This window comes from Podarcis cretensis (assembly GCF_951804945.1).
Source record: "Podarcis cretensis genome assembly, chromosome: 1".
Taxonomy (NCBI): domain Eukaryota; kingdom Metazoa; phylum Chordata; class Lepidosauria; order Squamata; family Lacertidae; genus Podarcis; species Podarcis cretensis.
Genome location: NC_137170.1, coordinates 136,097,286 through 136,103,916, shown reverse-complemented (window position 1 = coordinate 136,103,916; position 6,631 = coordinate 136,097,286).

Sequence of the window (6,631 nt, the reverse complement as noted above, 5' to 3'; positions counted from 1 at the left end):
TAGTGTGTGCTAGTTGCATAGACTCCACATGCATATCCCAGGGAACAGACATTCTGGGACTTGGGTCTACCCAACTGCCACTGAGAGTCAGCCCACATCCAAGGTAGTGAGGAGGCTACAGCTGACCACATTGCCTAAGTAGCTCATGGTCCTTGACGTCTGCCAGCATTGGCCAGCATTTTGGAGCTTACATAGCCTGGAGTGCAAGTCCCTTCTTATCATTTGATCTACTTACCCCAAGCAGAACATAATTCTCTTACCAGAGAAGATTCAATACATGTTTTGTGTAGATGGACACAGTGACACACACGCAAGCCTTGGCCTGTGCACATCTGGCCCTGATCCTGCTGTGTTGCAGGGGAAAGGTTTGCATAAGGCCTTAACTTGTGGTTGCTGGAAGGCAAGGAAAACCCTCCACGCAATCTGAAGGCTCTACTGAAATTTGGTACTTTTCTCCTGAAAGTCTGGCATACCTCATGCGGGAGGGCATTCTGCAAAAGGGAACCACCACTGAGAAGACCCTGTCATGGTAAACACTAAGCAGCCAAAAGTGGCATCTCCAGCAGGACCCAAGTTGCTCCTTCAGGCTCTGGGATCCCAAGCCGTGTAGGGCTTTGCACGCTGGTACTCACACCTTGATTTGGGCGTCGTAGCTCACTGACAAGCAGTGCAGAGCTTTCTGGACTCGTGAACCTTGGTTCTACCAGGCCGTCCCATTTTCCAATCTAGCAGCTACATTCTGTGTGAGCTGCAGCCTCCAGACTGTTCAAGGGTAGCCCCGTGTGGAGTGCATTGTAGTAATCTATATGGGAGGTCAGTAGAACATGGGCAACTGAGGCCAGGATATCCTGGTCCTGGAATGACTGTGACTGGAAAATCAGCCTTCCTGGCCTAGCACTCCAATGACGATTTGGAATCTAGGAATCTTTCTTCCAGGAGAAGTGCAACCCCTTCCAGAACAGGTCATGCATCTCATTCCTGGCTATGGGAACCACCACCCACAGGATTCAGCCTCAGTTCTTCCAAGGACCCCACAGCCCCAAAGCCAGGGAGCCAAACAACCATCTCCTGGAACTACCTCCTGCTGATGACCCTGTAGGTAGGAAGAGAACGGCAGTGCTGCCTCCAACTCCTCTTCCAGAAGTTCCCAGAGCTCCTGAGAAACCAAGAAGATGCCACAGGGTTACAGTCCCCCCCTTCCCCCCCCTGCTGAGGAATTCCCAGAGTCTAGATTCTAATACAGTGGTGCCTCGCAAGACGAAAAGAATCCGTTCCGCGAGTCTCTTCGTCTAGCGGTTTTTTCGTCTTGCAGAGCAAGCCCATTGACGGCTTAGCGGATTAGCGCTATTAGCGGCTTTTAGCGGCTTATCGGCTTAGCAGATAAGCGGTTTAGCAGCTTAGAAAAAGGGGGGGGGAGGGAAAGAAACCCGCAAGAACTCGCAAGACATTTTCGTCTTGCGAAGCAAGCCCATAGGAAATTCGTTTTGCGAAGCACCTCTAAAACGGAAAACCCTTTCGTCTAGCGGGTTTTCTGTCTTGCGAGGCATTCGTCTAGCGGGGCACCACTGTATAGGGGTTTGTGACATTGGAGGCTCCCCATCATTGAAACGTGGCCTTCTCCATGCCCCAGAAGGTACTGCAGTGGGGCTGCTGCATGTAGGAACCAGACCCATGTGCTGAATAGATGCACAAGAAGTTTGTCATCTGGCAGAGGGTTAATGTGAAAACCATTTCCTACCCAGGCAGCTTGTATCTGTAACTACATTTACCATTAACCGCCACCTCCCCCCCGCCAAGCTACTGAAAAACTGGCTGGAGCATTCAAAGGCACGATGGTAAGTAGAAACTGGGTTGTGAGATGGGTGCAAGGCAGAGCAATGATGTGCCTGCATGTGCCTTGCCTTTTGTGACCAGAAGTGAGCCATGCAGCCGCCAGGGCTGGGAGCAGCTGCTGCTTGAACCCCTCTGACCAGCAGACCTTGCGCAGCTCTTGGCTCATCCCGACACAGGGCTGTCGATGGAAGCAGTGGGGAGGCGGAAAGCACCTTAAGATGCAACCGGGGAGAGAGAAAAGAAAAGCATTCAAAAGGCGGCCTCAAATTAGTGCTGGAATTTAATAAAGTTGTAGAACACCCAACACATATATAAGTGAAAATCTTCAGAGGTTTCCTGACGGAGACCAGCTGTCATAAAAATGGTGCATAGCATAGAAAAAGCACACAGAGAGACAAAAACGTATCTTCAGGGTGGAGAGCAGCTCATTCTCTCCGGTCTATTTTATTATCCTTTGTCTCACAGCCAGCATGGTCATCATGCCAATGTCTCACGTTACATTGCCCGATCATGGTTTTACGACACCATCACCATAAAAGGCAATTACTGCCCAGGGGGAACACAACTCCATATATGGTTATACTGCTGCATCACTGAGCTCAGTGAGGGACTACGTAGCATTACAAGCTACTAGTGGCTGCATGGCTCCCACATGCCCTCTTTCTTTATTTTATTAATCAGAGTCATATATTTCATTACCAATATGGTTATACCAAGCACGATAGGCAACCCTTGTAAGGCCTGAAGCAGGCCGCTGACAGGAGAACCATGCAGTACATACACAGATTAAAGAAGGAATACAGCAACACAAAATAATACAGCAACACAAAATAATGCAAATAACAGCAACACAAAATACAGCAACACAAAATAATGCAAATAACTACTAAAAGGATCACTAAAATCAATAAATGTCGAAGCCAACTCCCACCCGGAAGCCAAGAATATAACCATGCCCATGGATCCATTAACAGGCACACCATGAAGCATTAAACCTGAATGACGGGCAAAAGGGGGCATATGCATACACAACCAAGATTTAGAAGCATGCAATAAACTGGCAAACATAATCATATATTGTACAAAAATATTATCCCTCCAAATCTTATGAAAATTTTCTCCCCTAAAAGTCTTATTCAACAACGCTATTCTTCTAGTTCGAGAGTGGCTGAGCCATGGATACTGCCAGCCAGAGTAGGATTCGGACGGCTGCAGCTTGCCAGCTGATAAGGTGAAATATGGTGGTTTCAACTGGACTGGGTCGTCTGCTTCTCTTCCTTGTATAACAGTGCAACAAAGGATGGCGAGGCAGATGGTGAGGAATGCGCTTCCGCAGTTGAAGGGACTCGCCATGGCCGTACGCATCGAGCTGGAACCCACAAAGGCTTGTCCTCGACATCCACTGCCGCGTACCCTCGTCTCCACGTGATCAGTGGAACAGGTCCGTGCCACGCGGGATCAGGCAAGCGTCGGTACACCACCAAGGGGCGGGGGAGTGCCTCCTCCTTCCTAAAATGCAATTCAGCGGGGGTTTGGGTCCTATTATGTGGATATAAAAGATGGTTAAGTAGAAAAAGAACTTGGTGGACTGCCGAAGGGATATCTGCTGTTGGTATGCTTCAGCTGCCAAGCTGCTTAAACAACTGTTTTGAACGTCAGGTGCGCTCTTTCCACTATAGCTTGGTCTGTGGAGTTAAAGGGTATACCATGAGTTAATTTCACATTCCACAACATACAAAATTCCGAAAATGTTTTAGAAATATATGCTGGACCATTATCAGTTTTGATGCACGCAGGTTTACCCATGACTGAGAAACAGCGAATGGTGTGCTGAATCACATGACGAGCTGTTTCCCCCCTCATGGGCGTAGCCCATATGAATCCAGAGTGGGTGTCCACTGTGAGGTGAACCTTGGAGAGTGGAGCCAACACAGGTGTGTGTGTGACATCCATCTGCCAACACACCAATGCAGACGTGCCCCTAGGATTGACAGCATCAAAAGGAATGGCCAGCTGTGATTTAGAACAAGAAGCACATTGGGAAACAATATCCCTTGCTTGGGCCAAAGGAATAGAAAACTGCTTTGCCAATGCTTTCGCAGGGAGGTGAAAGGTGTTATGACATAGTACAGGATCAGAAAAGAGAGAAAAGGCAGAAATGTCCCTCAAAGCCGCATCTGCTCTTGCATTGCCCTCTGCTAAATACCCTGAGTGTGATGTGTGGGAGCGAAGATGTGCAACATAATAAGGGAACTCTCTGTGCTGAAGTAAGGCTTGCAGGGCAAGAAACAAAGAAAACAAGTCAGAATCCAAGGAAGGAGTTACATAAGATATTGGTAAAACAGCAAAAAGGCGATATACATACTGAGTATCCACAATAAGATTGAAAGGTTGAGTAGAAAAGGATTGAAAGGCAAGAATCACAGCCGCTAGCTCAGCTCGCTGAGCAGAAGACTGTGGAGGGGTAAATAAACATTTCCATCTTCCTCCCTCTTCCCATGTCACCACCCCCCTACTTTTTGTTCCATCCGTGAAGAGGGTCAATGCAAAGGGGAGAGGTGTGAGAGATAAGGGGGTGGCCAAAACATGGGTGACTTGTGTCAGAAAAGTCAAACGGTCATCCTTCGGAGGGTTAAAAATGATGACACCTATGAAATCAGCCAAGGCAATTTGCACGGCAGCATTAGTTATCAATAAGTGCTGCTGTTCAGTCTGTGAGAAAGGCAAATAAATTGATGCAACATCAAAACCGCTCAAGGCCATGGCGCGAGAACGTCCTTTAATGACAATGTCTGATGTGGATTCAGTTACTGAATAAATGTTTTCTGGTGGGGTATGTGGCAAATGTAGCCATTCTATAATGCAGATAGTCTTCCTCTTGTCCGTCTGATCATATAAAAATTCCTGTTGGCAACAATGCTGTAGCAAACACTGCCAGATGCAGCTCGTGTGCAGAGGCTTCTGTGATCCTGTCCACGAGAATAGATCGCAGGTGCTGATTAACGGTTTGTAATGCAGTGATCATTGCCGAAGTAACCTGAATTACATCTGCTGAATCCTTGTGTCCTGCGAGCGCCGAAAACAATGGTGATAATGTACTGGTAGGTAATGCAAGGAAAGAGCGAGCCCAATTCAAATGTCCAAGAAGTTGCTGTAATTCCACAAGCTTCATGCTTGAAGGGATAGTCAATTGGGGAACAATAGGCAGCGCTGCTTGTGCAGTGACTTTATGTCCCAAGTAGGTGGCGGGCAACATCAATTGAATTTTTTTCAGGCGCTACGCAGAGTCCCACTTCCGCCAACGTGGCAGAAAGTTCTTGAAAAATGCCAGGCGGGAGTTTCTTCGCAGCAATCAAAATGTCGTCCATGTAATGATAACATATCACCTCTAGGTAGCGCATGCAGAAAGGTTTCAATGCTTCCCCCACAAAATGTTGGCAAAGTGTAGGGGAGTTCCGCATGCCCTGAGGCAGGACAACCCACTGATATCGCTGGGTGGGATGTGAATTGTTATATACTGGCAATGTAAAAGCAAACCGTTCCCTGTCTGCTGGGGCCAGTGGGATAGAAAAGAAACAGTCCTTTAAATCAATCACCGCCAACTGATATTCTCGCAGGAGCATATTTGGATTTGGCATGCCAGGTTGTAAAGTCCCCATTGGCTGCATTTGTTCATTGACTTTTCGCAGATCCTGCAAGAGGCGCCATTTCCCCGATTTCTTTTTAATGACAAAAATTGGGGTGTTCCGGGGGATGAGGACGGTTCAATGTGTCCGAAAGTCAATTGTTCAGAAATAAGCTGGGCCGGCGCTGCGGATTTTTCTTTTGGTAGGGGCCACTGTTCTACCCACACTGGGGTAGTGGTGATACATCGCAATGGCAGTGCCGTGCGAGGAAGTGCAGGGGTGGCCCTTAGAATAAAATTGACTCCAATTTGGTGTCTGCAATGGCCAGTTTCCCTGCTATTGTCCTTGCTGATTTTGGGCAGTGTACTGACCCTGCTGTTGGTTTTGGGGAAGCGATTTGCATTGATTGGCCCGATGAAAGTTTTTTTTGCAGATTGGACATTTGGTAGAAGGACGCCTAGGCTGTTGCATGGATCTACATTGTGCCTTAAAGTGTCCTGGTTTGCCACACTGGAAACAAGTTTTATCGGTGGCTACAGCTGGTTTTTATTTAGCGCCGCTGCTAGTAGGTGAGCCTTGTGGGTGGCTGTACCTGCAGATTGACAAATGCGAAGCATGGCTGCTGTGTCTGTGGTAGGATTGTGTATTATTGGTCGTAATAAAACTTTACAATCCTCATTTGCATTTTCAAAGGCCAATTGTTTGATAATTATTTGTTTGGCTTCAGGATTATCAACTTGGCGACTCACTGCTGTAATCAGCCTGTCCATAAAGGAAAAATATGATTCTCTTGGCTCTTGCCTGATTGAACCCCACCTAGACCGAATGCTGGTGGGTTCTGGAATTTTTCTCATTGCTGCTTTATCAGCAAGGGCGGTATCCCTCAATAAGATTTGCAGCAGTGTGGCTTGCACTGAAGCCAGAACAAATGGACCACGCCCCATCATGGCATCTATGACATCTGCGAGGGTAATGTTAGGGTTATTCCCCCTGACCTGTTGTAATAAGGCCAGAACATAAGCACGGCAGGAGGTTTCCCATTCGTGGGCAAACAATACGCCTGCTGATGGAGGTAACACCGTACGGGCCAGAAGCTTTATGTCATCAGGAACCAAAAGCTGGGCGAATGTGGCTTCCAAAAGCACCTGCGTATATGGGGCTTGAAGTCCATT